The sequence below is a fragment of the Daphnia magna genome, linkage group LG4, assembly GCF_020631705.1.
Source record: "Daphnia magna isolate NIES linkage group LG4, ASM2063170v1.1, whole genome shotgun sequence".
NCBI classification, from domain to species: domain Eukaryota; kingdom Metazoa; phylum Arthropoda; class Branchiopoda; order Diplostraca; family Daphniidae; genus Daphnia; species Daphnia magna.
The window spans coordinates 7,505,475-7,517,161 of NC_059185.1; the positions used below are offsets into that span (position 1 = coordinate 7,505,475).

General features: G+C 47.2%; 1 pseudogene; it reads right to left on the minus strand.

Moving 5' to 3' along the window:
* Positions 1–1,874: 1,874 nt before the first annotated feature.
* Positions 1,875–7,615, minus strand: LOC123471046 (annotated as a pseudogene).
* Between the last annotated feature and the right edge of the window lie 4,072 nt (positions 7,616–11,687).

Genomic DNA, 11,687 nt, shown 5'->3' on the forward strand with positions numbered 1-11,687 from the left:
ACAATTGATCGCTTACCGTTGCGTGGGTATCAGGGACTACACCCAGCTTGGAACAACCCAGCTCGGATGCAGTAGCCATAAAGAAAGTAAGGAATAGTAGCAGTACGGATACTAATAAAAGAACTATGTATTGGAATGTCACAATTCATAATACGTCCCCACAAACATTTACACTCGCCAGACTAGGAAGGAACACAACGTGCTCCCAAATGACATGAGCGAAGATATAGGAATATGGAAAAGAAAATGGGAAAAGAGAACAGTTCAGTCGTGTAAACATCTCGTAATGAATGTTCGCATGGAAAATGAACAACATGCCGTAAGGCGTGGTCAAATATTCCAATGGTCATTAGTGACGCTTGCGTTTTTACAGTGATACGTAACAATCTATATTTTCTTTACGTACATAATTCGAACAGTATTATCAACAAAATGCATCCACGTCAATTTACAAATGAATATGTTTTTCATGAGAACCAACGACTTCATACTGGGAATCAGTTTCACGGTCTCATATTTGAGAAAGACCTCAGTCGGTCAATTTACATCGTCCAAGTTACCAAAACAGTGTGGTTCTCGGCAAGTTTGAATTAAGCTGCTGATTGTTCTTCGAATTTTGTCACCACACGCAATCGGTTTGGACGCGTTCCAATCGTGCTAGGGGTGCGAGCGCTGGTGTCAGGATTCAAACATGTCTAGATCGCTTCCGTTCCTTTCGTTTACTTCTGAGAGTTTCTCGATAAGTAGAGGAGGAAGATTTCCAAATCCTATCGAAAGTGTTGAAAATTAGATGACATGACTTTTTTTTTTTTTTTTAATGAAATAATGTACCTGGACAGACAACGGTTAGATCAGTTTCAGGGGGCCAGACTTCTGAAGTCAGAAGCGGTTTGCAACTGCAGTAGAAGGGCATTTTGTAGATTAAGTAGATGGTTTCACTAAGGCGAGCAACGTCGAGTCGGGCGTGTCTGGCCATTAAACCGAACTGAAAACTTTTCTGAATGGCCAAGACTACGAGCTGTGTGACCCCAAGGTTTTTGCAACCCTTTACCGCTGCCACTGATCACATTTATGGCATCAGAGGATTCCGTTGATGGTTTTATCAGTTGCCACTTCTCAGGAAACGTTAGACCGTGAAGGCATGCTAGGCGGAAAAAACAGCCTGTCGCGCCCCCATCATTTCATTGTATGTCCTGTGATTAGACCCACTGGTGGTTCGACGGAACAGGTATCGGTTGCATTGAAACTCGTTCAAGTTGCGTCCGAAATCGTGATGAGCGAGAAGGATTGGTGTTGGAATTTTGACGGATTCTCCTTATTGTATGTCCAGCTGAATGACGATGGAAGGCGCAACGGAGAAAGTCAAATGAACGGACGGATTCGGAACCGGGGTGTGCCTTCAGAGCGTTGTGATGCACATTAAAACGCAAAGCACTCATCGTCGATCGTGGTGGTTCAGCAATGGCACGCATCGCGCAGTTTCGTCATGCAGCTCAATTAGCCTTCGTTGGTTTCAGCGCGCTTCACTAAAACGAACGTTTCGGTAATTTCGCGCTGTCGTAGAGGAAAAGAGGTGAGGGTTGTTCTTGATTCATTTCTCGATCCCATTTCTTGCAGCCACCATTTAGCCGAGTACGTTAATCAATTGGGGTTGCCCGTGTTATTCTATTTATGCCTCTCCATTGACATTTCATGTTTCCATTTTTTAATATTCCATTCGGAGAGGAAGCATTAAAAAATTTGCACGGCAAAACAGTTGAAGCTCTCCCGTTACAGTTGAAATTGGACGTTTCCTTCTTTTCGCCCCGTCAATCGGTAGCGGCTTCCCAGAGAGCTATTTAGCCACATTGTGGCACCTTAACCATTTTCTTTTCTTTTTCTTTTTCTTTATATATATATATACACTATATGTACATATTTGCCGGCTGAGTTCTTGCGCTGCCATACCTTGGGCTTGGCATTCAACATTTTGTCCATTTTCCGTACCCGAAGATGGTTGACGAACAAGAGTGTAGATGGAAGACGTTTGGGCTAGATGCGCAGCATATGGACAAAGTGTTTCAAAACCCAAATCATCACGAATTCACCATCGTCTGGGGAGACACTTTATTTGGTTGAAAAGGGGAGTTTGTTTGTTTGTTTGTTTGTTTGTTGTTTACTTGTTGACGTTGGCCTGCTTTATCCGTCGTTCAAGTTGTCTTACGCACTACAGGAAAATGGGAATGTTCCTCATATCCGGGGGCGCAATCACTTGCAGAACTTCCGACTGATTAGATGGACTCTGCCCTTCAGGTTTGGGTCCATACGATTCGTAATTGGACGGTTTCTGACCGCACAGCGACGCTGCTGGCGACTCGTCGTGATTGTCAGCTCCACCACTGGCCATGTGCTGACTGGAACTGCTGCAACCGCAATGTTGACAATGCTGACAATGTTGGTGGCGCAGTAAATGCTGCGTGGGCATGGACGAAGGATGCTGCCCAGCCAGCGAACCACCGTAGATGTTGCACGGCTGAAACACCTGGCAGCTTTCCTTGGCCAGCAAACTGAGCAACTGCGCATTGTTTGGCAGTTGCATCTCATACAGCTGCGGCTCATAATAGCCGGCCAGTCCTCGCCGGCAAAGATGTTCGTAGGTGCAGACGGACGGCGTCGTGGCCGTACCTTTGTTGGTGTTGGACGAAGACGTCATCGAAGAGGCGGTCGAGTAGTAGGTCATCGACGGCGCCTTGTAGCCGAGCTCTTGATAAATGTGCTGGTGTGAATGGTGTGCATCTGTGGCCAAGGGTCCGCGCTGCCGATCCACCTCCTCGTAGGGCTGTTCCATTTGATCGGTGGGATCGGTGGCGACGCCATCCCGAAACCGGATGAAACCACTGTCGTTGACCAACACGGAAGAGACCTGCGGCTGCGACGCATTCATTGGGCAGCGCGGCCGTTGGTGTTGCGCTTGCGACGAGGATCGCTTCGAATCGTAGAGCGCTGTGAAAGCCGAAGAGGACGAAGCCGATGAAGTAGCCGAATGGCTGGCCATGGCCGCCCGGTCCATTTGCTGTTGAACCTGATGAAGGTGCAGATGCTGGTGTTGATGAGATGACGTCGGATTCGAGTAGCAATAGTTTCGCAAATTGACCGACGGGTAGGGCGACTCGTCCGAGGCGACTGACTTGATCGGCGACAGATCGGTCATGGCGCCTCCAGTGGCCGCATCGCCAGCACCCGCTCCATTACGTGCCATGGCGCCTCTGTTGCTGTGGCAGCAAAGGGTCGACAGCGTCTCGATTGAACCGTTCTTCAGCGACCTACCGGCAAACATCCACAAGGAACCCTTTTTGGTGGTCGACGAGGAAGACGGGCCGCTAGAGTCGCCTTGCTTCTCTGCTAGCGTCGTTTGATTGTAGCGCAACGGTTGGACGGCAACGTAGGCGATGAGAGTAGCCATGATGAACTCGAGGAGACGAGCAATCAGCTGATACGTCCACCATGGCCAAAAGTTTTCTGTTGCCACTGGCCAGTGATCTAGTCTCTTCTGTTCGGCCGCTTGTTCCATGCCGGACAAGGACGAAGGAAGACCTAGCACCTCGCGCAGCGCATCGACGTTCAGGTTACGCTCGCGTTGCAGGCCCTGGTAGCGAGCCAAGAACTCGGCTGTTAAGACGACTGGAACTGCGCCATTGCCGAGACCGATGCCGTGGCCGGCACTGCCAGCCGACGTGTTTGGCTGCTGTCGCCATGGCAAACCGTAGACGCCGAACATGCCGTAAAGCTGGAAAGCGGCCACGAGCAGGGCTAAAATGGCGGCGGCCAGGGTGACGCGGACAGCTCGCAGCAGCGTTGGATGAGGTAAGTATCTGGGCAAAAGAAGCGCCGTGGACGTGGAGGGCAGTCAGGTGGCTGCGCACCGTCTCCGTCTGCAGGCTGACGGCAGCCCGGGTGGCCGGAGCAAAGGCTGCCAGATAGCCGAGCGACAATGCCAGCGACCACAGCACGAAATAGGCCTGACTGGCCAGGTGCAACGAGAAGAGACCGCCCACGGAACCGACGACGATGTCGATGCTGAGACTCAGAGCAAAATGAAAGGCCACCAAGGCCGCCCAAAGAGCCGGTTTAACTAGCACGCTTGGCATCACCTAAAGAAAAAGAGAGAAACGAAAAGACAAGAAACAACAATTCATTAAGGATGAGAAACCGTGAGACAAGAAACTGAAAGCTGAAAGAGAGATATACCGGTCTCTCGGAGTCGTAGTATAAATAATTATGCACACAACAACAAGTCGCTATCCAATATTCAATGACCCGAATGAGTCCCAATAGGCAAATAGGCAAATAGGCAAATAGGCAAATAGGCAAATAGACAAGAAAATGGAACTGTTAACAAAGCCTTTCGCCAGCAGTTGCCACAAGTGAAATCGTCCCATTACGCTATTACACGCACTATGTTAAACAGCCAAGGTTGAATTAATTTAGCGAAAGTTTTGTGGGCGGTCGCCACGTCAATAGAAACCCTCTCCATTGTCAGTTCATCCCCGGCATTTGGTTAATCTCACGTCAGCATGACAGGAGGAGCCGTACCGGTAATCATTTGGGCTGGGCTTTGGCCTTCTAGCTAAAGCGATCGGCCAGCTTAGGAGAATGGAGTGTTTCGCTCAGTGTCATGGAACGCTAGGTATTCAATTGGTTTCAATTTTCGAGCACGGTTGTTTCGTCGCCAGTCTCTCTCTTCCTTTTAACGTCAATGATGATCACAAAAGAAGAAGAAAAAAGCGGAGAACAACGGCAAGTTCACGGATTTCGAGTGAATTCTATTGGATGTGCCACGTCAGTATGACGAACGCAGCCCAAACATTCTCTCGGCTTTTATGCTGAGCTAATGAATGGCTCCCAGATACGGTTGGGATGTTGCTGCGACGTTGAGGCACAAGAAGAATCTAGCGAGAGAGACGAAAGAAAGGGAGCCCCCTTTAGGTCCAGACCCACTAAAAATGTTACTCTCTGTCCTGAATTCGAAGAAATTACCTGGTCGCCATCTTTTGTGCCCACTCACTTCTCTTTCCCGTCTTCCCCACTCTATTCTCTACTCCTCCAAAACCACTTAGGGAAACAAATTGAAATAAAAGAAATCGGTTGATGCTCGCTGGTCGTTGGGACTGCTGGCACACACAGATGGAAATACGAAAAGAATGAAAAGAATGAAAAGAAAATCAAAGAAAATCAAAGAAAAAAAAAGAAAGAAAGAAAGAAAAGGGAGAGGCGCCCATTATTATCACGGGCCATCTTGGCGTTTTCGTCGTCGAAAAATGACTCTTCACTTTTTCTCTCTTCCAGAAAAAGAAACGATGATCGTGTTTTCCACGGAAAGAATGGCGAAGAAGAGCTTGCAAGAAAGAAAGAAAAAAAAACTCAAAATTAAAGAAGTGATAACCAACGACGAAGAGGCACTATAGTAAAGAAGAAGACTAGAAAAGAAATAGTAGTAGTAAAAGAGGGTCGAAGGAACTGCCAAGAAAGTAGTAGAAGAAGAAGAAGAAGAAGAAGAAGAAGAAGAAGAAGAAGAAGAAGAAGAAGAGGTTTCTCCGGTTGCGCCTCTGGCTAAGGCTGATAGCGGTCGCGACCACCACTCACGTCCCATCGCAGATGGAGGAACTCAAATCCGATAGGGCACGCATTAAGTGAAGCGTGACATGGGAAAAAATGCTGTTGAATGCTTGTCAGTCAGCCGTCACCGTTTCGGAGAGTGTAGCCGACGATGGCAAAAGAGAAAAGAACACAACAACAACAACAAACAAAAACGAAAAGACGAAGAAAAAGAAAAAGAGATGAAAACGGCCTTTTTAGAAAGCTTTAACGGAGAGAGAGACTATTAAGAAAGCGACAAGTGGATTCAAAGGGAAAAATAAGCGTTTTCTTATTCTGTGTCGCTGCCCCGTTGTCTATTTGCCTATCCCTCTATCCCTCTATCCCTCTATCCGTCTATAGTCTATAATTTGTTTGCGTGTTTGCATGCGCCAAGGTACACGTTTATATTTACCTGCAGTTTAGTGGCTTTGAAGATTCCGAGAAGAAGGACAGCCAGGGCGGAACTGAGGCATGGGAAGGCCACGTTAAAGATGCTAAAGGCTAATGCAGGTGGCAACAATCTCTTGTGATTGTACGCGTCGTACAGCAAGTGGATGGACCGTGTGATGGCCAGGAAGAGAACCAACAGCTGAATCGACAAGCAATGACTGGTGTTCAGTAAGCGTCTCGTCGAAGATCGCAGTCGCAACAAATTCGACAGGGCGAACATGCCCAACAAAGCGAACAACGACGACGCGCCGTACACCTGAATGCTCCAGGCTGCATCGCGATTAGCGCCACTTTCGTCCTCACTTTCTACGCGACTCGTCACGTCTCTCGTGCTGGAAGTCGACGGATGGCCTCGGCTCGCTGGCGTCGATGTTTCGCTGGGTCCTGACGCCGTCCTGTTTGTTGTAGGAACGGGCACTGTCGATGGGGCGCTACGGTGGTGGTCGTTGTCGTCGTCGTCGTCGTCGTCGTCGTCGTCGTTGTGTCTAACATGCCATCGTCGTCGCCGTCTTCTTCTTCTCGGTCCTTCTTCTTCTTCTTCTTCTCGAACCGTTTCAACGGTGGTACTCGGCATGACGGTGGTGGTTGTGTGGTGTCTGGTACTGGTCACGAAACGATTGCCAGCGTGGCCAGCTCCGCTGGAGATCCACCAGCGGCGGAATGGTAGGTCGGAGATTGAAGGGCTGGTTGTTGCCGGGATTGCGGGCCGTGTTGATCCGCGACGGCCCCTCAATCCGGGCACGTTCGGGTTGTATTGGCGGTTGGCATCCGACGGAGGCGGCGTCCGATCGTAAGGGGATGAAATCAAAGACGCGCGTGTCGAATTCGAAGACGGGCTTCGGTCGGACGGGCATCGACGTGCTGCTACTACTAGGCAGAGCACTCTTGGTTTCGCTGGCCGACGTGGACGCCTCCGTTGTCGTTGGGCTCGTTGACGAATGGCTACCGTTCGACGATGTGTGGCGGCTGTCTGGCGCAACATGGCGTTCGTCGACCTTATCAGTGTGATCGATGTTCTTGTTGGATGACGCCACGGCCACCGATGCGGTCGCACCCGATTGGTTGGGGCCGAGAAGGCCACTTTACTGAAGATGGCGCCCAACGTTTTGTCCATGGAGCTCGGTCTGTCACCGCGCGAGAAGACGGGAAGGTCGAGCAACGACAAACCCTGTAGCAGCAGCGGTGGCGAAGTGACTCGCTGCGTGGATCGTCTCTCGCCATTACTGCCGCCGCCGACTGTGCCGGTTTGTCTCCGTTGCCGGCTTCTAATTGGTCGTGTGTCACTGTCGACAGAACCATCCGCCAACGGCCCGACGCCAACACCAACGCCATTCCAGCCGAGATTGTTGGTGCCTTTGTTCGTCGAGTGCAATCGCATTCGAGAAGCATGTTGATGATCGTTCGGCCATTCCCTCGTGTGGCGCACAATAGCGGCAGCACGGCCAACAGAAGCGCGATTTTTGAACAGGCCATTCTCGACGGTGACGGTGACGGTGACGCTAACGCCGACATTCAGTGGCGCATGCTTAGTTGGCGATCGCGTTGGTTTTCTTTTCCTCCTTCCACTAACCTATCGGTTGATTAAGAGTTCAAAAATGGTTTAGATTCGTCGTCTCGAAAATTGATGCTGCACACACCGAATTTAAAAGCAACATTTTCAATCAATTCAGTTAATGCGTTCATTTTGACAATGGCCGGTCCGGCCATCATAGAAGAAACATGGACTTTAATTAACTCGATGACTTGGAAAGCCCAATCAGTTTCTTTTCGGTTTCAGCATGGTAAATGAAGCTCGTCGTCTTCTTAGTAGTAGCAGAAGACGGAGGGGGGGAAAAAATGCGGGGAGCAAAACTTCAAAGGCGTTTTAATGCACAGGTAAAACGAGTAGATGTACGTATTAGAGTGTGTCTGCGCGTAGGATGCAGCTTACGACTGCTACAAAAGAAATGTGGGGACGTGGGATATTGAGGATGAGAGAAAAGAGATGAAGGGGAAAAAATAAAATAAAATAAAATAAGTTTTGAGATGAAAAGCGTCCCGGACATGATAGAATGAATTCTAGCTTGATTGAAATCCATTCTCCCCCTTCCGTCAAACCGTATTGCGCCTCGCATCCCCTCACCTCCCCGTTTTTTTCCCTCCCTGTCTCAGAGCTGGATATACAACCAGACGACTTGATAGGACCGAAACCATCCATTAAGCACGTTTGGTCCCTCTTGGCTTTGCCGTGTCGTTGAGTGCCTGATTACCGTATAACGAATTTCGACACTGAAAGACACTTCCCTTTTAAGCACTCGTCCCCCATCTTTTAAAAACTCTGAAACCTAAAAAGGAACCAAAAAATAATAATAATAGTAATAATAATAAAAAAAAAGTCCGACCATTTTCTCTGTATACATTAACTACGAATCGAGATGACGAATACCCGTTCCCCCTCCAAAAAAATAAATAAATATAAAAAAATAATAATGATTAAGACTTGAAGCTAGGCATATGGACGAATTCAAAGTCGATTGAAATTCGATAAAGAGATGGGAGGAGATTTCATTTCCTGAGAAGAGGGGAAAATCTCTCTATCATCGGGAAATTCTAGTTTCTGGGTTTTTTATTTTGTATAGATCTGAATGCCGACATTCCAGTGGCTCAATTTTCACCGCTCGCTTGTCGAATGGCTCAAATTATTGCTATTTTCGGATACCTGTAAAAATGGATGCGCTCGCTTTGGAATCGGCTTTTGAAGATGCACAGTGCGTTCGTGCAGCAGTTGTATTTATTTGTCAAAGGGTTGTACGAGGTCGATGAGATTTTGCTACAGCTCAATTGCCTTGGTTGCAATCGAAAGGCTAGCGATCTCCGGGCCATCGTCCCAAACGATCAATAAAGTCATACGGAGGAGCTATAGGCAGAAAGTATAGAGCAGAGGAAAGGCGATTGGAGTCTGGCATAAGGAAGGATCATTCACATTCACTCACAGGATGCAACTTGCGCTCGCCCTACTGCGCATTTAATCTTTTAGAGCTTTTGGTAGCAACGAAAATCTCCATCGCGAGTAGTGCTAGCAACAACAGCAATTGTGCTATAATCTAGAAAAAGCAACATCGCCGCGCTGTTCGCAGCGCTGTGGTTAGGCTCTTGCAGTAATAGCTCTGTATACTATCCAGACTATCCAAGTCGAGTCTGAATAATGGTACCAATATCACTGAAAAATATCCTTTTTTTTCTTTCTTTTTCTCCTGGGGAAGGGCGGGGAGAAGGGACGGGGGGGATGGAGACCATATTTTTGTTGTGTTTATTCCTCAAGAGTGGAATACTCTGGGCGTTTGGTATCGCGCAGCCAGCGGATTAAACAGCTGAGCCCTCTCCTTGTTTGGGATGGACAACAGTCTCGTCGACCCCAATCCGCATTACTAAGCAGAGATCAACTAAGGTAATATAGCGTGATACACAAGAGCTCAGCCAAGCAACGTTTGACTCATCGTTACAGTTGTGATGCCTGTGACACACACACACACACGCCATCAACTTCATCAAGATGAAGTTGATACGAAGGTGGACGTCGGATGCAAATCGAAAAGGAATAGCGGCCAGTGGCTGATAGTTTCGTGACGGGCGAATTGAACCTCCTCTGACACGTCGTCCCGATTAGATTATTGAAATTCTTCTCTCTCTCTCTCTCTTTTCTTTTTTTAACGGAGTAATAAGCCAAGAAAAGGAAAGATAAGGGCACATAGCGTCGTGACTCGCAAGTTGTGTGAGTCACGCACAGAGGGAGTGGTGCATGTGGCAAGCCAACCAACGAGTTTGACGATGTGCTGTGTTTACCATCGATGGTCCGTTAGAGGGAGGGGGGTGGAACGCGGGTAGACAGTTACCTAGAAAGAAATAAAAAAAAAAAGAAAAAAACCTCAAGACAAACTGAACCGGTGATGACGAGACGAGTAAGGGCGGACATTCTTTGGCCTTCAAGAAAAGTCGCTGGTTTTTGGGTTTGACACGAGGGTATACAGGCACACGCCTGGAACAAGAAAAAGAAGAAAAAAACAAAAAAACGGAGGGGGTACCTAGGTGAAAGCTATAGCATACCGTGTTGTACCTGTACCTAATATCCAGGTACACGAGCGAGAACACAACTATGCCCCCGTCTCTCCTATCCGTCCCTGTCATCATGTTTTCCAATTATGCCGCAGTATGGTATCGAGCGGTGTAATGTAAATGATTGCAACCCCCCTCATGGCATGGCAGAGACCAAGGGAAACAAAAACAAAAATGAAATGAAATGAAATCTAAAATAAAAAAAAATGAAAATAAATGAATAATAAGAATGTCAAATGAAATGATGAAAACCTATTTGGAAAGAAGGAGAAAACACAACGACTTGCGATGACTATTTGTTTGGTTTTCCTAAGGGATGCGATGTGGCCTGTCGGATGAATGTCTAGACGTGTGACATTTCGCTATTTTGTTCAACGGACGAACCGCGTGCGTGCAACATCAAATATTCGTTACGTCCGACTGGGCGTGTCTAATCATTTTCTGACTCGTTTTGCTCTTTTCATCTTTCATTCTCTTTCCTTCCCGACGTCCATCCGTTTCTTGCCTTGGTCTCTTCTTTCATTTTATACACACTTTACGTATATCTTCTTTCGAGCTTCTTTTTTTTTTTTTTCTTTTTCATCCGCTTTGCGTCTCGGCCGGCACATCGATCTGGGCTTATTCTAACGTTTCATATGTTTAGGCAATACACATCATTCCCCAATGGAGTTCCAGAAAGGCAAAAGGGAGCTCAAGGAAAAAAAAATAATAATAATAAATAAATAAAATAAAATAAAACGACATCTTTGCAGTGGAGAGAGAGAGAGAGTAGAAGCACTATACCTTTTATCTGTAAAGGCTCTTATTGATGATATGGAACCTGGCCATGAGAAATAAAATAAAAAGAAGGTGCTTCCAACAGCTGTTCACCTCAAACTACATCCCTCCCATCACATAAAAAAACAAAAAAAAAAAAAGACTTGACATATTTTTCAATAAGAGACATGAAAGAAGTCGATGAGCGCTACAACTGCGTCATCGTATTACATAGACACACACCCACAATTCATCCAGTAGTTGTATCTAACCTGCAATCTTTCTTTGTCCTATTCAGACAGACATGAGTTTTCTTTTTTTCTTTTTTTTTTCTGAAAATGTCGAGTGCCAACCCCCTCTTCTGTCCTCAACATATTGTAAGAAAACAGCAGTCGGAGAGGAGCTAAATCGGAGGTGAGACTCTTAACAATTCACGAGTGTACTGTGTCGCAGTGTTCGAGGCTTTTGTAACGAGGAGGACAAATAAATAGAGAATAGAGGCCGTAAAAAAAAGGGAGTAGTAGGATAAAGCGGATTTTCATCGATACACATCGGTGGGATGCATGTAGGGGAGAAAGAGAGAAATCCGGGCCGGCAGGGAAGGGCCTGGAAAGGAGGAGACGATTGCATGCGACGCTGAATGGAAATGGATTCGGCATCTGTCATGCCGTTCACCCAATCGTACAAAGGCAGATAACAGGACTTTGACCACATGGGCACGGCGATTTTTAATCGCTGATTCGCTCTCTCGTTTAATATTATTAGATGTGGAA